Source organism: Durio zibethinus, chromosome 4, assembly GCF_047325235.1.
Source record: "Durio zibethinus cultivar Kanyao isolate XHJ-2024 chromosome 4, ASM4732523v1, whole genome shotgun sequence".
NCBI classification, from domain to species: Eukaryota; Viridiplantae; Streptophyta; class Magnoliopsida; order Malvales; family Malvaceae; genus Durio; species Durio zibethinus.
The window spans coordinates 20,442,302-20,469,447 of NC_143165.1; the positions used below are offsets into that span (position 1 = coordinate 20,442,302).

At 36.9% G+C, this 27,146-nt stretch overlaps 2 non-coding genes and 2 pseudogenes across 2 annotated transcripts; all 4 read right to left on the reverse strand.

Annotated features, from left to right (window-relative positions):
* Positions 1 to 677: 677 nt before the first annotated feature.
* LOC149519287 (25S ribosomal RNA) lies at positions 678 to 4,065 on the reverse strand. The gene has a single exon (XR_016341947.1). It is a non-coding gene; the product is annotated as a 25S ribosomal RNA (ribosomal RNA).
* Positions 4,066 to 4,297: 232 nt separating this feature from the next.
* LOC149519288 (5.8S ribosomal RNA) lies at positions 4,298 to 4,453 on the reverse strand. Its single transcript, XR_016341980.1, has one exon. It is a non-coding gene; the product is annotated as a 5.8S ribosomal RNA (ribosomal RNA).
* Positions 4,454 to 11,946: 7,493 nt separating this feature from the next.
* On the reverse strand, positions 11,947 to 13,739 carry LOC149519289 (18S ribosomal RNA; annotated as a pseudogene).
* An 8,563-nt stretch (positions 13,740 to 22,302) lies between these two features.
* Positions 22,303 to 24,323, reverse strand: LOC149519290 (25S ribosomal RNA; annotated as a pseudogene).
* Positions 24,324 to 27,146: the final 2,823 nt, after the last annotated feature.

The following is a 27,146-nucleotide window of genomic DNA, read 5'->3' on the forward strand; positions in this document are numbered from 1 at the left end:
GGTTTAGTACTATAACACAATCTTTGACAACCTAGAATTATGCTGTGCACTTAAGTTTTATGGGCTAACTTAGGCATAGGAAGTCAATTCCTTATTCAAGGCAGCATGAAGTTTAGCTTAAAACCAAAGCCCATGACAAATGCATTAAGCATCATTTGGTGCCAATGGTGAATGAGGGGAAGACAAATGCCTTAAGTGGAAGGGTCAAGGTACACATGTCGCACCAAGTGCCAGCATCTTCCAAAGAGGTGTCTAAGGCAACAACCTATACTAAACTTATGCTAATGGTGGTTGAGGTAACTGCCTATACCAAGTGCCAGCATCTGGTGATAGTGTCTGAGGCAACATTACGCACTAAGAGGCTAGCATCTACTGATAGTGTTTGAGTCAACAACATACCAACATCTATTGATGGTGTTGGATGTGATTGCCCATACCAACCAAGGGCCAGATGCTGTTGATGGTGTTCGAGGCTACAACCTGCATCAGGGGCTAGTGTGTGCCAATGGAGTTTAGGCAAGTGCTCTCACCAAGGGTGAGCCTATCCTTATAACAAATACCAAGGGCATTTGGTTGTTGTTTCCTTAGATGCTTGAGGAAACACCATTTATCCCCAACCCCAGAGGGGTACGAGCTAAAAAAATGAAGTGATAAAACTTCAGTGGGTGGAAAAAGGGATAAATCAGAGCAATAAAAGGTTAAATCTAAGTGGATTGTGGCAACAAGGCCACTTTGCCACTTATAATACCCCATCATGTATTTAAGTCATCTGTAAAAGATTTTACCCATCGTTTGATGGGAATTGAGCTCCAAAGAGGCCCTCATGGCTTGTTTGCCACAGGGGATGCACTTACAACATATACCTTTAGGGGCCATGGGCCCTTACTATGGGTCGGCAATCAGGTGATGGGTGTGTGCGTCTTTTCTAGCCTGGATTCTGACTTAGTAGCATTTAGTCATAATCAACACATGATAGCTTTGCACCACTAGCTTTTCAACAAAGAACAATGACCAATTGTGTGAATCAATTGTTTCTCTTGTACTAGGTGGAATTACTATTATGACATTGCTTGTCTCATGATAGTTTAAGCCTAGCTCACATTCCCTATTGATGGGTAAACAATCCAACACTTGGTGAATTCTACTCTACAATGATAGGAAGAGCCAACATCAAAGGATTAAAAAGCAACGTTGCTATGAACACTTGGTTGCCACAAGCCAATTATCCCTATGGTAACTTTTCTTACACTTTTAGCTTCAAATTTTGAAGTTCTAAATGATCAATAGGCCACAATTTCATGGTTCTATTCATATTGGAAATCAAAATCAAATGAACTTTTACCCTTTTATTTCATATGAGATTTCTATTGTCCTTAAGCTTATCATAGGACACCTGCATTATCTTTTAATAGATATGTCACCCTAGCCAAACTCTACACTTGACACTGTCTTTCGATCGGATCGACTGATCAAGACTGGCCTTGGATCCAAAAAAAAGAGTTATGCCCTACATTTAATTCATGGAATAAGTAAAATAATGTTAAAAGTAGTAGTATTTCAATTTCATTCGAAGGCACTCACTTATCCTACACCTCTAAAGTCATTTCAAAGTTGGACTAGAGTCAAGCTTAATAAGATATTCTTTCCCTACTAATTCAATCAAGCCTCATTCCCTTGGCTATAGTTTTGTTGGTTAGTAGACATGGACAATAGGAACCTTGTTAATCCATTCATGTGCATTAATAATTAGCTGATGAGGCATTTGGCTACCTTAAGAGAGTTGCAGTTACTCTTGCCTTTTACCCACATTTGGTTGAATTTTTCACTTTGACATTTAGAGCACTAGGCAAAAATCACATTACGTAAGCATCCATTGGGACAATCACAATGCTTTGTTTTAATTAAACAGTCAAATTCCCTTTGTTCGCACTAGTTTTGAGTCAACTATTCATCACTTAAGAAAGGCCTCCAAGGGAGCCATTCCCAGTCCATCCCCCAATTGGCATGTGATTACCCACTCTTACCACTAGAATAGCTTGAGCAGTGCATCAACAACCAATGGGTTCGGGACTAGGACCCTCTTGCCTAGCCCTCAAAGCTAATCTTTTTACCAAGGTTATGAATCCATTTTACCTACTTCCCTTGGCTACATTGTTCCATCGACCAAAAGTTGTTCATCTCGGAGACTTGATGCAGTTATGAGTATGATCAAGCATGGATGGCACTTGGTCCTTTGGATTTTCAAGGCTTTTCAGGGTGCACCGGGCACCACATGATGTGTGGTTCTCTTTCAACTACCGGACCCTACCTTTGATTAAGACATTTCTAGGGTGGGTAGGCTGTTAAATAAAAAAGATAACTCTTCTTGAGGCCCTCACTGACATCTCTGGACTCTCTAATATTATTGTCAGCCACCACATCCCAGTTCAAAAATTTTAACCCGATTTCTTTTCAAAGATCTTGCTAGACACGCTATCGGATGGGTTTTCCCTATTGCTTAGGATCGACTAACCCATGTGCACGTGCCATTCACATGAAACCTTTCCTCTTTTTGCTTTTCAAAGTTCTCATTTGAATATTTGCTACTACCAAAAAAACTGCACCGACGGTCATTCAAAGTTCTCATAGGCAACCCATGTGTAAGTGCTATTCACATGGAACCTTTCCCCTTACACTTTGGGTTTTATAGTGATCACCATGCCCTCCTACTCATCAAGGCCTAGCCTTTGCCCTAACTACCAAGATAGGTCATGCACTTAAGCACCATCCATTTTTAGGGTTAGTTGATTCAATAAGTGAGTTGTTACACACTTCTTAGTGGATTTAGCATCCATGACTGCCATATTGCTATCTTAATCGACCAACACCTTTTATGGGTTATAGGTTAGTGCTCAATTAGGCACCATAACCTAGCTTTTGGCTCATCTTGCATTACCAATTCTGCTTACCAAAAATGGCTTACTTAGAGCTCTTAATTCTATGGTACGGTTCAATGAAGTAGCCATGCCATCCTACCTATTTAAAGTTTGAGAATAGGTCAAGGGCATTGTGCCCCCGATGCCTCTAATCATTGGCTTTACCCAATAGAACTCATCAAGGGCTCTAGCTATCCTGAGGGAAACTTCGAGGGAACTAGCTACTAGATAGTTTGATAAGTCTTTTACCCCTATACCCAAGTCAAATGAATGATTTGCACTTCAGTATCACTATGGGCCTTAACCAAAGTTTCCTCTGGCTTTACCTTGCTCGAGCATAGTTCACCATCTTTTAGGTTTTGATAGGCATGCTCACACTCAAACCCTTCTCAAAAGATCAAGGTTGGTCAGAATGCACCCACAAGGGATCCTACCAATTAGCTTCCTTATTGCTTATGGGTTTTCTAGCCCATTAACTCGCACACATTTTTAACTCCTTGGTCCATGTTTCAAGATAAGCTAAATAGGGAGCTCGTAGGCCAACACTGAGAGCACATGGGTGCTAAGGCATGTCGAGACAGTGCATATTACATTCCACAATCATGGTAATGATGTCTTCATGGGTATATCAAAAGCTCAAGCTTAGGCAGTTGCTGTAACCCATGTCAATCCATACCCCGAGCTAATTGGTGGACTAACTTTTGCTGTTCCATATCTGATCAAAGTGTATGTTGACCCCTATCTATTTTTTTTTCAACAATTTCAAGCACTCTTTGACTCTTTTTTCAAAGTACTTTTCATCTTACCCTCATAGTACTTGTTCGCTATCGATTTCTTACTCATATTTAGCTTTACATGAAATTTATCACCTGATTAGGGTTGCATTCCCAAATAATCTAACTCATGGTGTGATAAGGTCTAGGCACACTGAGGCTTTCACCATCTTTGGGGCCCTTTTTCAAGGGATTTGGGCTTGGTTTGACACTAAGGATGCTTATACAGACTACAATTCGGATGTTGAAGTGATAGATTCTCAAGCTGGGTTCTTCTTAGTTCATTCACCATTACTAGGGGAATCTTTGTAAGTTTCTCTTACTCTATTTATTGATATGCTTAAACACATTAGGTGATCTTGCCTAACTTAGGGTCATGATATGAGCATTGGTTGAGTGATGAGAGGGATCTGATAGGGTCCAGATAGAGAATGAGAGTGCATCACTAGAGACGAGACATGCTGAGAGCTTTACCATATATGGTCATGGTACTATCATTGTCGAGGACTCGCTTTTAGGCCAACCATAATTGACAAGATCGTAGGAGGCCATCTTCTACCCTTTTATTTAGAGCCCGATGGGTAGGGGGTTAGAAGGGGCAATGATGCATGACATCTAGGCAAACGTGCCCTTAACCAAATGGCTTGGGGAATAACTTGCATTCAAAGACTCAAAGGTTCACAAGATTCTACAATTCACACTAAGTATCATATTTCGCTACGTTCTTCATCGATGCAAGAGCTAAGATATCCGTTGTCGATAGTCATTTTGGTTTTTCATGACAAAAGGAGTTACAATGCCACCCACGCATGCACCATAAATAGGATAGTGGAGGCACACATGTTGTTTTTCATTCTAGTTCCTAATTGCAATTCATGCCAGGGTTCATTATTCAGTCACACATGACAATATCGATCATTTCGCCCACTAAGAGGCAAAATGAAGTGACCATTGTAGCTCAAGGTTAGAATGGGCTCGAGGCACAAAGGCACCCTCACCCCTTTAGTGTTTCGTTAATGCACTCATGGGTCATTTGTTGAATGGGTTTCAACAATTATCCTTCTGTAGGTTCACCTATAAAAACCTTTTTACAACTTCTCCTTCCTTTAAATGATAAGTGTGGAAAATCGATTCCTAACCAAATTTGATTAGTTGTCATTTATTTATTATTTTGGTTGTTTCTTAAATAAAAGGGATTTGGTTCATTGACTAAATTTCTACTTGGTAGTTTCCATTTATTATTAGAAGATTTTTAGGTGATTTATTATTATCTTTAGGATATCATGAGATTTGCTAGATTTGATGTTTTATCTTTATATATCTTTTTGTACTCTAAAAAGTTTCTTAAGAATTCATAAATAAAATTCTCATGAATTTCTTTATGGTATCAAAGCGTTCATCCTGAATCATCAAAACCCATATATTTTTTTCTTTTAGTCTTTCTATCTATGCCATGGCTAGTAGCATAGGTGTGTCTTAGCCCCTTATTTTGCCTATCACTGGTCACAAACTCAATGGGCAAAACTTCATCCAATGGTCCCAATCAATGATGCTATTTGTCTGTGGAAAAGGTAAGGAAAATTATCTCATAGGAATGGCTATTTCACCCAGGAAGGATGACCTGAAGTACTAAACTTGAAGGTAGGATAATAGCATGGTAATGTCATGGTTGATCAATTCTATGACCAATGAGATTGGTGAGAATTTCATGTACTGCAAAACTGTTAAGGAGATTGGGATGCTGTGAATGAAACCTACTCCAACATAGATAATACGTCTGTAATATTCAAGATCAAAAGCACTTTACATGACCTACGACAATGAGACTCTTCTATCATGGACTATTGTAATTTCTTAACTTATTATTAGCAGCAATTAGATATCTTTGAAGAAATAGCATCGAAGTTCCCTAACGATAGCCAACAATACAAGAAAATAATGGAGAAAGATTGAGTTTGAAAGTTTGTACTAGGTCTAACCATGAGCCGTGATGATGTTTATGGGAGAATTCTTAGAATCAAGCCATTACCCAACATCCGAGAAGTTTTGTTTAAGGTTTTTTGAGAAAAGAGTAGAAGGAAAGTGATGCTAGGGATATCATGTAATCCACAAGAAACAAAAATTCAGCCCTTGCTACAAGAGAACCAAAATCCTCTAAAGGTAGTGAAAATAAAGAAAAGAAAAATAACAAACCTTGGAGTGACCATTGTCAGAAAGTATGACCACATAGGAAAATTGTTGGCAAATCCATGAGAAACCTATCGACTATAAACCATGTTCTACTTGAAATCCAGGGAATCATGGAAATCTTGCCACCACTGAGATAACTCCAACACCTTCAAAATCAAGTCCATTCAATAAAGAGCAATTGGAACTCCTTCAAAAAATTGTTCAACAATCTCTTCATAACACTAGGTCAGTTGTAAGCATAGCGTCTATTGCACAAAAAGGTAACTATCTCAATGCTCTACTTGTGCAAAGTGGAAAATCAAGATCTTGAATTGTTGATTTAGGTGCATCAAACCACATGACTTGTGATGCATTGACGTTCCATGAATACAACCCATGTTTTGAAAACCTCACAATTTAAATAGTAGATGGGTCATTCTTTAGGGTAGCTGGAACAGGTTCAATCATTATTTTAAAGGACATAACACTTGACTTTGTTCTTCATGTCCCTAATTTAGATTGCAACCTTCTGTCTATCAATAAAATTATGAGAGATTTTAATTAAATTACTAAATTTTTTCTAACATGTGTGAGTTTCAGGGCTTGGATTTAGGGAAAAAGATTGACAATGCTAGGATGTGTGCTAGATTCTATCTCCTTATAAATGAAAAATCTAAGAGACAATCATAGAAGAGTGTTTGTTTAGTTTCATCTTCTGGTAAGAGTAAAGAAAATACAATTCATGTTATGGTACTATCATTTAGGACATCCAAATTTTTTGTACCTCAAAAAATTGTTCCCTGATTTATTCAATAAAGGTTCCAAGTCTTATCAATGTGAAATTTGTCTATTTTCCAAACACACTTGCAATTCATATCCAAGTCAACCATACAAATCAACTCATATTTTTTCTATGATCCATAGTGATGTTTGGGGACCATCAAGGGTTAGCAATATTATAGGCTCTAAATGGTTTGTTACCTTTATTGATGATCACACCAAAGTTTCATGGTTGTTCCTTATGACAAATAATGGGTGAGAATACTATTACTCAATTCTTGGATCTTACTTGTTAAATCAAGGAGTTATTCATCAAAGTTCATGTACTAAAACTCTTCAACAAAACAGAGTTGCTAAAAGGAAAAACAAACATTTGATGGAAATTGTAAGATTTATTATGCTAGCCTCTCATGTCTCAAAACATTTTTACGGAGAGGCAATCTTGACAGTAGCTTTTTTTATCAATAGAATGCTTCTTGAGTACTAAAATTTCAAAGCCTCTGTCAAACACTTCTCAAAACCTACCTTCATGCCCAAATCATTTCTTTCATACCAGTTAAAGTGTTTGGATATACTACCTTTATTCATATACACCAACAACAGTGCAATAAACTAAACCCCAAATCACTCAAGCACTTCTTTCTTGGCTATACACCTAACCAAAAAGGCTACAAATGTTATTCATGAACTACTAGATAGTTTTACACTTCTATGGTTGTCACCTTCATTAAGAATTAGCCATTTTATCCCAAAACCAATATTCAGGGGGAGAGTTCTAAGGAATATCAACTTTGGAAGATTGAGCCATCATCTAATCCCTCATTTACTTGTCTACCAATTCAAATTCCCATTTCAAAAAATTCTTCTTCTTCTTTCAAGTCAACTAGTCATCCAAAATCTCTTGAAATTGAGCAAGAAACAAAAGTAAAGGATATGATTGTCTACTTAAGGAGACTAAAATCTCAAAAGGAGATAGGGACCTGTACATCTCTAACACAGAACAAAGATTTTGAACCAAATCTAGGGACTTTTGAAATTCATATAGGTAACACAATTATTGAACCTATCTAATAATTCTATTTTTTTATAATTATCATGTACTTAATTGGTTTAATTTTAACTTATTTGATTTAATTTTGCTTCATTATCCACCTAAATTCTCCAAATTTCATGTGTAGGAAAAATCGAAACACCATACCCGTACCTAGTGTCATCATGCAAGCAATGCCCAAATTTAGTGGGAAATTTTCCAAGGCAATTCAAGGGCCCTTAGGAGATGAGGAGAGCAGATTTCCTTGAGAAAATGGAGCCATGAAGAAAAAGAAAAAAATGCTAATCAATGAACATGAAGCCCAAAGCTGTAAGCCACCAATAAAGGCATGTGGAGCTTTCCTTTCTTGCATATGATGGATTGCTTGAGAGGAGAAGCTGTACAAGCTGATTTGGAGGAGATTCAAGCTAATTTTAGAGCTGAAATTAGAGAAAAAGCAAGCTAAAACATCAAGCAAATTTGACCAAGAAGAATCAACAACGAAGGAGACAGCAAAGGGAACGAATTGCAAGTCAAACTAAAATTGGGAACACGATGAAAAATAAAAGTCAAGCACTGCTGCTAGTTTGCATCGCTTGATAAACCATTTATGGGCTGAGAAAGACCTAGGATAGGGCTTGAAATTAGGACATTTTGAAGAGCCAAAGGGAGGGCCAAACCTGCCATTGCTTGAAGCATGATTTTTCTTCTTGCATTTTCCTACATCAACCTGACTAGCAGGTAGCCTTTGTTGATTTTGCTATGACTTTTGGGGAGTGATTTCATCTTGTTTGCTATGACTTATGCTTAGGGAGGATGATTGTAGAAGGCTTGTTCGATTTTTATTTTTCTTCTTGTTGGCAGCACACTTGCTGGCCAACAGATCTTCATTGAGAGGCCATTTTTTTACTTATTTCCAGTTTACTTTACAGCACTTTTATTGCCTTTTAAGTTCTTTAGTTTGTTTAATTTCCATTCCTTGCAAACATTGAAACTTTCTTGTATTTCCTTGATTTCAAGTTTGGTTTATATTTGATTCTGCCAGTTTTTGACTCCAGATTTTAGTTCTATTTCTTATTTATTTTCCAGCAATCCTTGCATGAAATTAAAGCTCTTCAAATCTTGGAAAGGATGGCTTTGGATGCTAAGGTGATGGTTACATCATAAGGCTCCAAAAGCTTGATCTTTGTGTGCTATAGTTTCTAGTTCTTTATGTTTATGCTATTTAGTTTTCAGCCCAGATTATTTTATTTCAGTTCTATACATTTATTTGCTGTTTATTTCATGTTTTATGTTGTATTATTGTTCTTATTTCATGCTTAAAAATTCCTTACATGTTTGATGCAATGTTTAATTAGAAATGTTTCAATTCAAGCCATTTTTCTTTCATTTCCAAGTTCAGTTTTCAATTTAATTTTTTTAGCTTGTTTCATTTGGTTTTGCCCAAGATCTCCTACACATGTTTTGTTCATTTTTGAGTCTATTTTGATGTTGTGCTGTTGATTTCTAGTTATCATATAGTTCTTTTAAGATTAAATGCATTTAAATCATTAGATCCATAGTTTAGGTTATGTTTTATGCTCCAATTTGTGTAATTTTTCTAAGCATTTCTGGTTAGTTTTAGGCAAAGCTTTCCTATACCTTTTTGGCTTGTTTTCATGTCTAATTTAAGCTAGTAAAACAGGTTTTACAAATTCCTTAGGTAGGGTTGCATTTTCCTAGCATATTAGTTCATAAGTCTTAGTTTCCATGCATTATAGTATTTTAGTTTGCATAAATTTTTATTCCATTTGTGTTTCGTTTTTGCATAAGGTTCCAATAGGTTTTTGGTTCCATTTTAGGTGTAGATTAACCATGTAAAACAGTTTTTATTTTCTTTACATTTAATGCATGTTTAGGTGGTAATTAGTCGCATAGGTCATGTAGGAATTTTGGTTAGTTCACTTGCAAGTTTTATTTTTTGTTTTTATTTTAATTTTCTGCATTTAAATTATTAAGTTTTTATGTTTAAATTCTTGTTTAAGTGTGTCTAAATTATTTTTCATGCCTTAGTTAATTTTTGCTTAATTGTTTCATTTTCTATTTTTAGCAACTTTTTATTTTTAGTAATTTCTATATTTTGCAAGCTTTAGTTAATTTTTACCTTTTTCATAATAAGTAGATTTTAAATGTTTGGTAATGTTTAATTTTCATGTAAGTTATTTAGAAAAAAGATTTTTGGTTTAACCAGATATATCCAAAGTATCAAAATTGGTAATTACCCCTAGGTCTAGAACTCCTAATCCCTAAGGAGATGATAATCTAGAATACTTCCAATCTTTATTATTTTTGTGACCCGTACACTTGCGGTACTCCTAATGGGTTGGAACACTATCTTTGATGATTTTCCTAGTGATCTTACTCAGCCCATTGCTATAAGAAAAGCTATGAGATCATGTACTCAGCACCCTATCAGTAACTTTGTTTCCTATGAAAGGTTGTTTCCTACTTACCAGGCACTGGTTACATTATTAATTGATGTTCATATACTGATTGCCATCCAAGAAATGCTCGAACAACCAAAGTGGAAGGCTGTGTCAATGGAAGAAATGCAAGCACTATAAAAGAATGGCACATGGAAAATTATTGATCTTCCTAGAGGAAAGAGCCCATGGGAAGTAAGTGGATTTTTACTATCAAACACAATACAAACAAAAGTGTGAATATATTTAAAGCTCGTCTTATGGCTAAAGGGTTCATTCAGTCTTACAGAATTGATTTTGAGGAGATGCTTGCTCTTATAGCAAAATTGAATTCTGTCCATGTGTTATATCACTTGTTGCAAACTGAAATTGGTTTTTTTACCAATCGATCAAAAATGCATTTTTGAATGGTGATCTAGTGAAAGAGGTGTACATGAAGATCCCTCTAGGGTTTGACAACCAGCACAACATTGGCAAGCTGTGTAAGCTTCATAAATCTTTATATGGCCTAAAAAATATCTCCTCACACTTGGTTTGACCATTTGACTAAGTCCATTAAAAATAAGGGTTCTTACAATGCCAATCCAACCACACTATGTTTGTCAAACATTTACCAAATAGCAAGATTGTTATTATGATTGTTTATGTTGACAATATTATCCTCACAAGAGATTATGATGAGGAAATAGTTGGCTTGAAGACTCTTTTAGCTAAAGAGTTTGCAATAAAAGGACTTGGGATAGCTTTAATATTTTCTTGGCATGGAAGTAGCTCGATCAAGAAACAGTATTTCTATTTCATAATGAAAATATGTACTTTATCTTTTCAAAGAGACAAGGATGCTCAGGCATAAACCAATGGATACTCCAATGGACCTAAATGTCAAGATGGGAATCGGAGATGGAAGTCCTCTTGCAGACCAAAATAGATACCAAAGACTTGTGGGAAAATTAATTTATTTGGCATACACTAGACCTGACATTGAGTTCTCTGTAAGTATGGTGAGCAGATTTATGAGCGATCGTACAAAAACACACATGGAAGTAGTATACCGAATCCTTCAATATTTGAAAAACGATTTAGGCAAAAGGTTGCACATTAGAAAAACACTAAATAGAGATGTTGAGATTTTTTTAGATGCAGATTGGGCTAGTTTTGTGATAGAGCAAAGGTCAACTATGGGGTATTGTATGTATTTATGGGGTAACTTGGTCACCTAGAGGAAAAAATTAGTGGTAGCTCGAAGTAGTACTAAAGCTGAATTTAGGGTTATGTCTCATAGGATTTGTGAAGGAATTTGGCTTGAGAGAATGCTATAGGAACTGAAAAGGTTAGCTGGGAATTCAATGAAATTGTTTTGTGATAAAAATACAGCTATTAACATTGCTAAGAACCCTATTCATCAAACGAACAGGGTGATCGAATGAAACATGTAGATGTTGATTGCCACTTCATCATTGAAAAGATTAAAGAAGGCATAGTCAAACTGTCTACACTCCAACAGAACATTAGACAGCTGACATCCTTACCAAGGTTTTTCATCATGGTAATTTCAAGAATTTGAAGTCCAAGTTGGGTATGATTCATATCTACCACCCAACTTGAGAGGGAATGTTAAAAACCAATTCCTAACCGGATTTGATTAGCTATCATTCATTAAGTATTTTAGCTATTTCCTAAATAAAAGGGATATGGTTCTTTGACCAAATTTCTACTTGGTAGCTTCCATTTATTGTTAGAGGATTTTTAGGTGATTTGTTATTATCTTTAGGATATCAAGAGATTTGCCAGATTTGATGTTTTAGTTATATATATCCTCTTGTACTCTGAAAAGTTTCTTAAGAATTCATAAATAAATTTCTCATGAATTTCTTCAACAAGGTTCAGTGGATTTCTTACGATGTCACAAGCAATGAACCATCCATGTCATTACAATCTGAACACTTCACTAGACCATTCAATTGGTAGGAGTGATAGGCAGTGTGTACAGAGGGTAAGGACATAGTCAACTCTAGCTAATGACAAGTGTTTATTAGGAATTCCTCGTTGAAGACCAACAATTAAAATAATCTATCCCCATCATGATGAAACTTCAAAGATTACTCGAGCTTATCGGCCAAGGCTATAGACTTGTTGAATACATCAGTGTAGCGTGCATATGGCCCATAACATCTAAGGGCATCACAAACCTGTTATTGCCTCAAACTTCATAGGCCTAAGTGGCCATAGTCTTTATAAAAAGCTAGCAATGAAGGATCACCTCCATGTAGCTAGTTAGTAGGCTGAGGTCTCATTTATTAATGGAATTAACTAGACAAATCACTCCACCAACTAAAGAAGGCCATGCACCACTACCCATAGAATCAAGAAAGAGCTCTTAGTCTATCAATCCTTACTATGTCAAGACTTGGTAAGTTTTCTCATGTTAAGTCAAATTAAGCCGTAGGCTCCACTCCTGGTGGTGCCCTTCCATTAATTCCTTGATGTTTCAGCCTTGTGACCATACTCCCTCGAGAACCTCAAGACTTTGATTTCTCATAAGGTGCCAATGTAGTCCTAAAAGTAACATTTAATGATCTTTGGTCAGCATTGTTTATGGTTAAGACTAGGATGGTATTTGATTGTCTTCGAGCCCCAAACTTTCATTCATGATTAATGAAAACATCCTTGGCAAATGCTTTCATAGTTATTCATCTTTCATAAATCCAAGAATTTTACCTCTAACTATGAAATACAAATGCCTTCAACTGTAACTATTAATCATTACTTTGATCTTGAAGGCCAACACAATAAGATTGAAATTTTATGATGTTATCCCATGTTAATGTATACAAGCATAAGCTTACTTTAAGCACTCTAATTTTTTTAAAGTAACAATGCCAGAGGAATGACTTGATTAGTTAAAGCTAGGAGTGCATCATCAGTAGTAAGGATGAGTAGACCGATGTTCATCATAAGGCAGATCGGACAACCTAACCCTAGTTCTAACTACGAGCTTTTTAATTGCAACAACTTAAATATATGCTATTGGAGTTAGAATTATAGCAACTGCTGGCACCAGACTTGTCCTCCAATTGATCCTTATTAAGGGATTTGATTATACTCATTTCAATTACCAGACTCATAAAAGCCTAGTATTGTTATTTATTGTCACTACCTCTCCATGTCAAGATTAGGTAATTTGCGCGCCTGCGACCTTCCTTGGATATGGTAGCCATTTTCTTAGGCCCCCTATCCAGAATCGAACCCTAATTTTCCACTATAGTAGCCCACTATCCTACCATAAAAAATTGATAGGATAAAAATTTGAATGAAGCATTGCTAGCACAAAGCTAGTGCAATCTGTCAAGTAATCATGAATCATCAAAGCAACAGGCAAAGCTCATGTCGACCTTTTATCTAATGAATGCATCCTTTTTAGAAGTCAATGTTTATTGCATGTATTAGCTCTAGAATTACTACAATTATCTATGTAGTAGATACCATCAAACAAACTATAATTGATTTAATGAGCCCTTTACAGTTTCATAGTATGAATTAGTTCATACTTACACATGCATGGCTTAATCTTTAAGACAGGCAGATGACTATTGGTAGGATCAACCAGGTCGTATTCTTTCAAGATGTTTGCATCGTATGGGCCTCAACGTATCAATCGAGCGATAGAAAGAGCAAACACAGAACACAAGCATTATATGTGTAAGCTTATAAAATGCATAGCATCAGACTAACAAGGGCCGAGAGCTCACACCCATAAAACATTCCACATCCAAGAGCACAATTGAACACTAATGCACCAATACTACCATGAGGGTTTAGGTGGCACACTTGGGACATGGGGTACAATTGAGGTCTGACCCTTAGCCTTTAAGGACACAAGATAGATGAAAGATTGCAAGACATTTGGTTTATATCGATTTAGGTATGCAACATAGAATCTTGATTGTGTTTCTATGGTATGATGACCATATAAGGGGAGATTACAAAGGATGATGGGTTAAAGGCTTGATGCATCGAGCATCAATCCTACCAACACACATAATCATAGCACCACCCATATGCCCATTGCGTACAAGTGACAACATCAATGCGCATTGGTCCATAACCCACCCAATTGATTACTCGACAAGTAAGTGGAGGAAACGATGTATGAAGCCATGCCATAACCACTTTTCATTGGAAAAACACAAGCAAAGGCCATGAACCTATACCTACCATCCAACAGGCAAATAATGGCATAACCCTACCAATGCTTGGTCTGGCCATGATTGCATATGCAAACTCTGTTGTCACCACCCCTAGGGATGTTACATGATTCAGGGACTTGTTCTTGGGGTCTTAGGTAGCATCGACTACATGCACGAGCTTGGCCAGGCCAAGGCATTTTTATGGTTGATGAAAAGGGACCATGAGACTGACAAATACCTAAGAGACTTAGCTAGACCAAGCCCATGACTGCAGCTTCTACTTGCACCACCATAGGGAGATATTACCCAATTTAAAAACTTGGTCTAAAGCAGCATTAGCCTCAAGCATGAGCTTAAACTTAGTACAATCAAGCCCTTTTTTTACATGCATACCAACTGGTTGAGGTTATGGGTGCCTACAGGTCATTGGAGTGACCAGTCACTAGACAACATGGCCAGATGGCATGCATAGCTTGGATTTTACTCCAAGGACATTATCGTGGATGTATGCTATGATAGGCCCATCACGCACACTTACTCCCTTCGCAAGGGAAAAAATAAGGCTCGAACAACCATCTAAAGAGCATAAGAGATTTTACAGATATGCTAGCAGTAGACATTAAAGTGTTTATAATAGGAACATTTTTTTCAAGTAGGCATATCTCTCATCAAGGGTCCACAGGTGCCAATGAAGGTTGAGGCATCTGCCCTACCAAGGCTAAGCATATGTTGATAATGTTCGAGGTAAAAGCCCATAGCAAGGGCAAGTATGTGTCAGTGGTGTTTAAAGCAACTGCTTGCACCAAGAACCATCTTTTATCAATGCTAATCAAGGCATATGCCTGCACCAAGTCTAGATTGTGTCGATGATGATCAAGGCATGTGCCCACACAAGGGCCAATATGTGCCAATGGTGATTGAGGTAAGTACCTGTACCAAAGGCTAGCTTGTGCCAATGGTGGTCGAGGTAAATGCTAGTACCAAAGACCAACTTATGCTAATGATGGTCGAGGCCTTGGCCAGAGTGCAATTATAGGCCACAGTGCACATGGTGGGCTTGGGCATATGTTGATGCCATATTTTTTTACTTAGGGTACCATTTTCGAAGATCATTAGAGAATTTGACCGACATCATTAAAAATTCTCGCGATTAAGAAAAAAGGGTCAGAAGTGTGCAAACATGATGTGCAATGGGTGTTGGTCTTTAGCCTTTATATTGGCCCCATATCCCCAAGGAATCTCGACAACTCTCACCCCTTTAAAAAGCATAATAGCTTTTATAGGTTCAGAGCCAATAGCTATTTAAGTGTTTGAAATGGGGATGCATTTTTCAAAATTCCACAAAATCTTTTACACTTCGATTTTTCAGTTGAATTTTTTTATGGATGCCAGCAAAAATACAAGGATCATATTTACCAATTTTGGGGCTAAAACTCCAAAAAAAAGTTTTAAAAAAATCCCAAATAGTGAAAAATTTTGAATATCATGAAAAATAGAAAACAAGTCATCTTGCATGAAACTTTTCAAGGCTTAAGGGACCATTATTGAATTTGCAAGCCATAAAAATGGCATTGGTATGGAAAAAATATGAAGATGTGCCTAAACCCATCTACTGCCAAATCATGGTATGGATGGTGCATGGCGTAGGCCCATGATACCAACTCGTGGTGCATGCCCCAACATATGTTGATGGTATTTGAGGGAATTGCCCACACCAAGGGCCAACATGTACCGATAATGGTTGAAGCATGTGTTAAAACAATGAGCCAACATGTTCCAATGGTGGTCGAGGCATGTGTATGCACTAATGGTCATTCGATGTCGATGGTGGTTGAGACAGGTGCATGTGTCATGGTTCATAATCTAGTTCAAACCCATGGGTTCTTTCCAAGTTTAGGAGTAATTCCAATTACAGCAAAACAAGGTTTGACAGCCAGGGGGATCAGTACTGAAGGCCTAGGTTGTGAGGAACTAGCTTAGAATAGTAGTATGGGCAATGATTAAGACTCCAGAAGCTCAAGAATAGCATTCAAGTTTAGTAGAATTAAGCCAGACCCAGGTGTAAGTACTAGTGAATAATGAATCAACACACAATCAAACCCAAGCAATGCACTGATGATCGAGGTACAGTTACACGATCAATCCTAAATGTAGGTACACCTAAACATAGTTCTGTGATGATTAAATTTAAAGGCTTCTAGAAGGTCTATACTGCAACTTAATTTTTCAAAAGCTAGAATTATCTTGAGCACTTGAGTTTTATAGGTTGAGTTAGGCACATGAAGTCGATTCACTATCTAAAGCCATACGGAGTTTGGCTTTAGACCATAGCTCATGACATATACACCAAGTGTCATTTGGTGCTGATGGTGCTTAAAGGGTAAACAAGTGCCTTGAGAGGGATAGAATAGTGGTGAAAGGGTCACGGTACATATGCCGCACCAAGTGGTAGTATTTGACGATGGTATCTGAGGCAATGACCTACTCTAAGGACTAACATGTACCAATGATGGTCGACGTATGTGTTGAGACCAATGGCCAACATGTCTCAATGGTGGTTGAGACATGTGCATGCATCGAGGGCTATTGGGTGTTGATGGAGGTTGAGGCATGTGCATGTGTCATAGTCTACAAGTTGGTTCAGGCTCAGGAGTTCTCTTTAAGTTGAGGAGTGATTCCAATTCTAGCAGGATAAGGTCTAATAGCTAAGGGGACTAGACCTTAAGGCACACTAGAGGCCCAGGTTATGGAAAACTAGCCCAAAATAATGGCACGAGTAGTGATCAAGATTCTAGAGGCTCAGGCATGATGTTCAGGTTTAACAAACTTGAGCCAGGCCTAGTTACGGGCATTGGTGAGCACTTATATGAATTTAAAAGCCATAAAAATGGCATTGATATAGCAGAAATATGAAAATGTGCCTGAACCCACCAACTACCCAGTTATGGTGCGCATGGTGTGTAGCCTGAGCCAAGGATTCCTTTGCATGGTGTGTGGTGCCTAGCTCAACATGTGTTGATGGTGTTCAAGGAAATTGCTTGCACAAAGGGCTAGCATGTGCCGATGGTGGTCAAAGCATGTGCCAAAACCAAGGGCCAACAAGTTCCAATAGTGGTTAAGACATGTGTATGTGTCACAGTCCGCAAGCTGGTGTAGGCCAAGAGGTTCTGTTTGAGTCAAAGAGTAGTTTTCGTTCTAGCAAGATAAGGTTTAAAAGCCAAGAGGACCAGCCTTTAAGGTATATTAGAGGCCTAAGTTATAGGGAACTAGCCTAGAATAATGGTTTAGATAGTGATCAAGACTCCATAGGCTCAGGCATAGTGTTTGAGCTTAACATAATTGAGCCAAGCCCTAAGTGCAAGCACTAGTGAGTGATGTGCGGGCACACAATTAGACCCAGGTGAGGGCACTAATGATTAAGGTGTGAGAGCATGGTCAGACCTAGGTGTGGGCACACCTGAACATAGTCCTAAAAGGATCAAATTTGGGGGCTTCTAAAGGTCTCAATATTGTAGCATAATCTTTGACAAACTAGAATTATACTGAGCAGTTGAGTTTCGTAGGCTGACTTATGCACAATGAGTCAATTCACTATCTGATGTTGCATAGAGTTTGGCTTAAGACCAGAGCCCATGATATATGCACCGACCATTGTTTGGTGTTGATGGCACTTAACATAGACAAGTGCCTTGGGAGGGACAGAAGAGTGGTGTAAAGGTCATAATACACATGTCACACCAAGTGCTAGCATTTGACAATGGTGTCCGAAGTAACAACCCACACTAAAGGAAAGCGTATGCTGATAGTGGTTGATGCATGTGTCGAAACTAGGGGCCAACATGTCCTAATGGTGGTCGAGGCAATTATATGCACCGAGGGTTATTGAGTGCAGATGGTGGTTGAGGCATGTACATGTGTCATGGTCTACAAGCTAGTCTAAGTTCAGGAGTTCTCTCTAAGTTGAAGAGCAGCTATGTTTGTAGACATGATGATTGCAGGCAAGAAATTGAATGCACTTGTGGACACAAAAGCATCTCATTTGTTCATATATAGAGATGCAACCTAGGATCTGAACCTAAAGGTGCAAAAAAAGGTCGGTATGATCAGAACAATCAACTCTAAGGAGGTCCTAACAATTGATATAACACATGGAATGGAACTACAACTTGGTGAATGGAAAGAATCAATTGAGGTAATTTCTCTATATGATTATGATCTTTTTATTGGTTTAAACTTCCTTGACCGTATTAGTGTATTATGGTGTTTTTTACCAATTGTATTTGCATATTGGACCATCGATACCCATGCATTGTGTTACTGAAAAGAAATTAAAGATAGAGACCAAGACGCTATCTACCATACAACTAACTAAGGGAGTGAGCAGGAATGAAGACACTTTCCTTGCAACCTTAAAGATGGAAGAGTCTAAGCAAAACAGTGTTGACACCCCCTTGGAAGTGTTAAGGTGCTAGAGTCATTTAGAGACATGATGCCCACTGAATCACCTAAGAGGTTACCACCAAAGAGTGAGGTGGATCATAAAATTAAGCTGGTGATGAATGCTATCCCATCAACTAGAGCCCTATATCAAATGTCACCCTCAGAATTAAAGGAGTTAAAGAAGCAGCTCAAGGAGTTTATCGATGCAGGTTACATCAGACCATCAAAAGCCTCATTTGGTGCCCCAGTGTTGTTCTATTAAAAGCATGATAGATCCTTATGACTATGTATAGATTACAGGGCATTGAATAAGTTGGTAGTAAAGAAAAAGTACACAATCCCACTCATTGCAGATTTATTGGACAAGCTTAAAGATGCTAGGTGGTTCACCAAGCTAGACTTATGGTTGGGGTACTAACAAGTCAGAATTTCTGAGGGGGATAAGCCCAAGATAGCTTGTGTTACTCACTATGGATCTTATGGGTTCTTGATGATGCCTTGCAACTTAACCAATGCATTGGCAACTTTTGCACCTTAATGAACAAGGTACTATAACCATTCTTAGATCATTTTGTTCTTGTTTATCTTGACAATATTGTGATTTATAGTTAGTCATTGGAAGAGCATATGGAGCACCTTAAGCAAGTGTTCTAGGTATTATGGAAAAATGATATGTTCATGAAGAAGGAAAAATGTTTTTTTACTTAGAAGGAGGTGCCATTCTTAAGCCACATTGTTAGAGGTGGCAAGATTCGGATAGATGGAAGCTAAGTCTAGGCCATACTAGATTGGGAGCTAAGGTCACAAATCTGAGATCATTCCTTGGATTGGTGAATCAAAAGCCATTCTACCATTACCACACCATTGACAAACATGCTCAAAAAGGGGAGAGTGTGGGATTAGAGTTAGGAGTGCTAGGAAGCCTGTGATCGACTAAAGTGTGTAGTGACTAAAAGGCCTATTCTTGCTTTACCATGTCACACTAAGCTATATGAGGTGCATATATTGCATCAGACTCTTCCATTTGATGGGTGCTAATGTAAGAGAACCATCTACTTGCCTTTAAGATTCGAAAGCTTAATGACATCAAGCATAAGAACACAATCCAAGAAAAAAAGATGACAACAGTGGTGCACTATTTGTGTGCATGGAGACATTGCTTGTTGGAATCTAAATTTGTGGTTAGAACTGATAATGTTGCGATAAACTACTTCCAAACTCAAAAGAAGCTATCTTCTAAGTAGGTTAGATGGTAGGATTTCTTTGCAAAGTTTGATTTTAGCATAGAGTACAAGCCTAGGAAGGCTAACTTAGTAGCTGATGCACTTAGTAGGAAGGCGATGCTTGCTACCATTAATCGATCTTATTGTTCCCTAGTACCACGCATTAAGTAAGAATTGGGCCATGATCTTATAGCCAAGATGCTCATGGAGTATGCCTAACAAGGCAAAATCAAACATTTTTGGTTGCAAGATGACTTACTTTTCATCAAAAGACGTAGGATATTTGTGTGGTAGCATGGGAAACTTCGTAAAAAAGTTATGTAAAAATGTCATGACTCAAGATGGGCTGGCCATGTTAAAGTACATTGCACTTTAGAACTAGTGTAAGATCGATACTATTGGCCTTATATGAGAATGACATTAAGGCCTATGTCAAAACTTGTCTTATCTACAGTAGGAAAAGTTAGAGCAACCGATCTATTGGAGCCATTGCCTATACCAAAATGCCCATAAAAGAGCATTTCGTTGGATTTTATAGTTGGACTACCCAAGTCAGATGGGTTTAGGAGCATCATGGTAATGGTTGATAGATTTTCCAAGTATAGATAATTCATTCTAGCAACTAGGGAGTGCTCAACCAAGGAGTTAGCCCATTTATTCATGAAGAATGTGGTGAAGTATTAGGGCATACTACAAACCATCATTAGTGATCAGGATGGCATTTTACTGGGTAGTTCTAGACAGAGTTGTTCAAGCTATTGGCGTCAGACTTGAACTTTCCACCAGTATGCATCCATAAATCAATGGGCAAATTGAGCAAGTTAATGGGTTATTGGAGGTCTACCTCAGGCATTATGTTAGTACAACACAAAGAGGTAGGCCCATGCTATTGGATGTTGCCTAGTTTCCTTATAACTTGCAACGAACTGGGGTGACAAACCAAAGTCCATTTGAGTTAGTGATAGGCCAGCAACCGCTCACTCCAGGACCTATTGCAACAGGCTACACTAGACCTAATCTAGTGGCTTATAAGTTTGCCAAGGCTTGGTAAAAGCATGCAGACCTTGTAAGATTCTATCTATGCAAAGCAACCAAGAAAAACAAGAAGTGGGCAGATTATAAGTGACAAGATATGTAGTGCCAGGTTAGAGACTTGGTAATGTTGAAGCTGCACTCAGTTTTGTGTCATAGAGGCATGCATAAAGATCTAGTTCAGATATATAAGGGGCTTTTTAGAGTTCTAAAGAGGGAAGGCATGGTATCCTACAAGCTAAAAATGCCATTGAAGCCTAAGGTACACCCAATTTTCTGTCACATGTTAAAGCCATTTAATGAGGATCGAGAGGAGCCAGCACTGATATAGTCACAATATACACCCAAGGGGATAGAGGCCTCATATGACAAAAAAGGTTTGGTGCATTTTAACTAATAGGGTTCTAAGGCGATAAAATTACAGGCCAAGGCATAAGTATTTAATGTAGTGAAGAAACTTCCCACTAGTAAGACAATTTGGGAACCAGCTAAAGATTTTTGGTAGTTTGAAGACCAAATCAACTAGTTTTATTCAAAGCAAATGATGAGGGCATCATGAAATTAGGTGGAGTAAAGTGTCACAGCCCATGCATGTGTAACCAAGTCTAAGGCACTAGTGACGAGGGCTTAAGCTTGTTGCTCAAAACATGGGTACAAAATGCATGCACAAGCACTAGACCACCCACAAAAGCTCTCTAAACAAAGGTTAACACTTTTAGAAAGGCCCCAAACCAAGCCATAGTGTAAGCAGACTAGGCCCAGGTATAGGCATACCAAGCCATGATAGACCCAACAAAGCTCCCTAGACAAAGGTTAACATTTTTAGAAGGGCCCCGACCAAGCCATAGTACAAGTAGACCAAGCCATAATGTAAGTAGACTAGGCCCAGGTATAGGCATACCAAGCCATGATAGACCCAACAAAGCACTAAACCTAAGCAAACCCAATAAACAGAACTTTTTAAAAGGATCTGAAGACTCTCAAGGATAGTATAGTTCCTTGTACATTTAAACTATTGATACATATCTCATGTAATCTCTTTGTAATCTTAGACTTTGTAACAGCCAATGGATTAAGTTAATCCTCGAGTCAATCCTGGCCATTGATTCATAGGGGCTTCAACTATAAATAAAAGGCCTCTTACCCTTATTAGATTTATAAAAACACTTTAGTCAATACAAGTTACTACATTTTAGCGTTCTTTTGAGTGCTCACTCTTCGAGAGTGTTTTCAAGTCGACTTAGGCTTACAAGAAAAGAGTCTAGCCTAAGGCCACATGAACTGTTGGTATAAGTCCTAGGCTCATGACACTTTCTTTTAGTTATGGTTTCACTAGATAGTAGACAAGGATGGTGGGAATCTTGTTAATCCATTCATGCATGTTATTATTTAGATGATGAGGCATTTGGCTACCTTAAAAGAGTCATATTTACTCCCACTATTTACTCGAGCTTGGATGAATTTCTTCACTTTGACATTGAAATCTCTGCCTAGAACTCACATTATGTGAGCTTCTGTAAGGGCCATTAAAATGCTTTGTTTTAATTAAATAGTCAAATTCTCCTTAACCTACCAATTCTAAGTTAACTATTTGTTGCCCAGGGAAGGCCCTCAAAGGAATGGTTCATCCTTCGATTGGCACATAGCAACTCACTCTCATCATGGGAGTAACTCGAGCAATGCACTGATAGTTGTTGGGTTTGAGACTAGGATCTTTCTGCCTAACCCTCAGGGCCAATCCTTTTCCTAAGGTTACAGATCCTTTTTTTCAACTTCCTTTACCTACATTATTCTATCGATCAAAAATTGCTCATTGTGGAGACTTGATATAGTTATGAGTGCAATCGAGCATGGATGGCACTTGATCCTCTAGATTTTCAAAGGCCACTAGGGGCGCACTAGACACAATGCAATGTGCAATGTTTTTCTGGCTGCTAGACCCTAACTTCAGCTGAGCCGTTTCTAGGGTGGGTAGGCTATTAAGCTAAAAAGATAACTCTTTTTGAAGCCCTTGCTGACATCTTCAGACTCCCTAATTCTACCGTTAGTCATCATTTCCTAGTTCAAGAATTTTAACCTAATTCTCTTTTGAAGCTCATGTTGGATGCACTATCAGATGAACTTTCCTCGTCTTTTAGGATTTGCTAACCCACGTGTAAGTATCGTTCACATGGAACCTCTCCCTTCCTCAGCCTTCAAAGTTTTTGTTTGAATATTTGTTACTACCACCAAGATCTACATTGATGGTTGCTCTACTCAGGCTCGTGCCTTAGGTTTTATGACCCCAATTCCTCTAATCATTGGCTTTAACTGATAGAACTCGCTAAGAGCTCTAGCTATCTTGAAGGAAACTTTAAAGGGAACTAGCTACTAAATAGTTTGATTAGTCTTTCACCCCTATACCTAAGTCAAATGAATGATTTGTTTGTTAGTATCGCTACACCTTTAATAAATTTTCCTTTGGCTTTACCATGCTCATGCATAGTTCACCATCTTTTGAGTTTAGACAAGCATGCTCACATTTGAACCCTTTTCAAAAGATCAAGGTCGACCAATGGTGCACTTATGAAGGATCTTACCTATCAAATTCCTTGCACCTTACAAGTTTTCTAGCCCATTAACTCGCACACATATTAGACTCCTTGGTCCATGTTTTAAGATAGGCTACATGGGGAGCCCATAAGCCAACATTAAGAGCATGCAGGTGCTAAAGCATGTCAAAATAATGCGTTACATTTCATGATTGTAGCAATAGCATCTTCATGAGCATATCGAAGGCTTAGGCTTAGGCCATCATCATGATGCACATTGGTCTATGAACCAAACTTATCAACGGACAGGTGTAAACATTGAATTTCATTCGTAACATTTTTAACATGACTGACTTGAGCTTATTTACGAACATAGGGTAGACTTATTAATATAGGACCATTACATAAACCATTTAGGAAGAGCATTTACAACTCATAAAGAGCCCACAAATTAGCCCATTTGGAGACCTAAAATCAACTTGGGTTAAATCCTGTCAAACATGGTCAATAAAGTTAAAATTAGTCAAACAAAGTCAAAATTACATAAAACTTAGTCAAAATGGATAGAACTTGGGTTAATTCTCAAAATTCACAACCTAATTGGAATCAATGCGGTTTAAAGTTAAAATTGGTAATTTTTAAAACACTAAAAATTTTTAATACACTTAAGGCATTACAAAATTACTAAAATGCCTTTTAGGAGTATTTTTGTAATTTAGACTTCCTAAGTTTAGATTTTCATGAAACTTTCCAGATCTTAATTTCAAAATATTCATGATTTTTTGTGCATTTGAAATCACAACAATACCTAAGATGTGTGAAATTACCAAAATACCCCTTAAGGGTATTTTCATAATTTGGCCTTTCCAAGCTTGGATTTTCTTGAAACTTTTCAAATCTTAATTTCATAATATTTCGTGATTTTTGGTGCATTTAAAATCACAGTAGTACCTCAAAAGGTGTGAAATTACCAAAATACCTCTTAAGGGTATTTTTATAATTTGGCCTTTCTAAGCTCGAATTTTCATGAAACTTTTCAAATCTCAATTTTATAATATTTTATGATTTTTGGTATTTTAAAAACCCAAAAATCAGGATGGTAAGATTGATTTCTAAGAAAATAACTTAAATACAAAAAACTTTGTAGTAAGAGTAAAATGGTCTTTTCAGTTAGTTTAGGGGCTATAAAAATCCAACCTTTTTAATGAAAATGGCTTAAATACTGAAAACTTTGTAGTAAGGGTAAAATAATCTTTTCATTTGGTTTAGGGGTTACAAAAATCCAACCTTTTCAATGAATAATGTGGGCCGTTAGATCTCTTTATTGAATCTTGATCCAACAGCTAAAGATTACTCCTTGAAAAAGAAAAAGGAAGGAACTTTGGCCATGAGATTTGATCCAAAGGCCTATATTCACTAAAAAAAATAGAGATTTAAGGGTTTTCTTCTTTACAAAAGGGGCTAGTGATGAAAGAGAGGGGGGAGAGAAAAAAAAAAAGGGGTAGAAGAAAAAAAACATAAAAAGAAAAAGGCTTGGGTAATGAAAGAATAAAAGAATAAAAAGTTCTTAAGGGAGCCTCTAATAGGAGCAAAAAGGAGGTTTGAATGGGGCTTTGAGCAAAAATAATAGCAATAAAATAATGCAGTTTTCCGAAAACTATTTTTTTTTCACAAAAGCATGGAACTACTTTCATGTTTTATTTTTCATAAAATAATAATAATAATAAAAGATGTTTGGGAAGTTTGAAAGCTCTAAAATGATCTTGGATATAAATCTAATTTTTACTTTCTCTTCTTGCATTTTTTTTGCATGCATTATGTTCAAAGAATTTGTCCACAAAGAAAAAGAAAGTTTGAAGCTTATTTGTACCTATTTGTTTCCCTTGCTTGTTTAAGAAAGCTTAAAGCTTTATCTTTTACCTATATACTATTCTATTGATAAAAACCCAATGTTTCCTAATTTCATGTTCATGGAGTTTAATGCACACAAGGATGTTATACAAAACTTCAAAATTTCATCTTATTATGGAACACATTGTTATTTCTTATTCTCCTCCCTGCATTGTTCTATTATGGAGGCTTTAAGTTCATTCATTTTTGGTCTGATAATCCCTATCTATTTATGTAGGTTTTGTTGATGAATAGAAGGTTTCACATTAAAAAGTTTATCACCCATATTTTCATGCTTTACTAGAATGAATGAGTGGCTTTTTTCTTCTGTGCTAAAATAAGAACTGCATGAATGATGAAGTCCATGATCTTAGGAATGTTAGGAATCCTACAAGGTAACAATAGGAACTAAAGCTTTGTTTTAATGGAATGGAGGCTACAGCTTGCATGGTTTTTAAGATGAAAGAATAGAAAAATTATTAAAATAAAAAGCCATAGATAAGACAAAATTATTAAAATAGATACTCCTGCAAATTTTTAAATGGTAACTCAATGTGTGTTAAATTTTGCCAATATGATTGAACCATCCAAATTCTTTCAACAACATAAACATAAAAAATGCTTGAACCTTCTCTCTTAAGTAACTTCTGTTCCACGTCTTAAGGCATATTGACCAAAAGAAACAAAATTCCTTCTCGCCTAAGACAATTTGTTTCATGCACAAATACCTTTTCCCTCATTTTACCAAAAATGCCATATAATTTGAAACTAAAATGAGCATTTTTATGACATGTGTGATCAAATGTTAAGGATATCCTATATAGCTTAATCTTCACCATCATAAGAACCTTGAGTGGAAAATAAGTTGAGGCATCAATCATGTAAAAAATGATTGATCGTTATAACATAAAAGAAAAAAAAACATTTTATCTCTTTCTTCGAATAATTTGCTCTTCTAACTAAATGATCTTGTTTGAAATGATGAGTGGCCATATTTCTTTATCATTCGTACATAGAAAAATTATCCACTTGCTACCTATTTGAGCATATTAAATTTTTTATTTCAAAATAAACCCTGGCCAAAGATCATCTTTTACCTAGGGAATAAATCAAGGATATCTTCAAAAGCATAACTTCAAATAAAGTGCTTGATATTAGAGCATCTATTGTGCTATTCAGAGATGAAAGCCTGATGCAAAAAGTGAATGAAGTAATAGTTAGAATCTCAAGAAGATAGAATTTAAAAAAGAAAAAAGTTGAAGTTAAATATTTCTACAAAAAATGATGAATGAAAAATAGAAGACTCATGACTGAAAACCCAAAAAAGACAGTTTGAGTCAAAGGAAGGATCTAAGTTGAAAACCTAAAAAAGGGACTTAGATGCAAAAGAATACCAATTTATAAAGGGTAATGCCCAATACAACAAACTTGGAAGGATCAAGGGCATTAGTGGAATAAGTTTTTAAGAGAAAGAATTTTGAAATGTTGTTCATGATTGTCTGAATATTCACTATCCAAGTACGATTTGTTCATTAAAAATATATATTAAGAAAAGCAAAAAAAAATAGAAAGACATGCACCTTGGAGATGAGATTTCAAGGCAAAAAGTGAATAAGGCTTTAGTTAGAATCCCAAGTAAAAAAAAGAGATAGAATTCAAGAATGTTAAAGTTGAAGTCAAATATTTCCATAAAAAAAATAAAGAAAGGAAGACG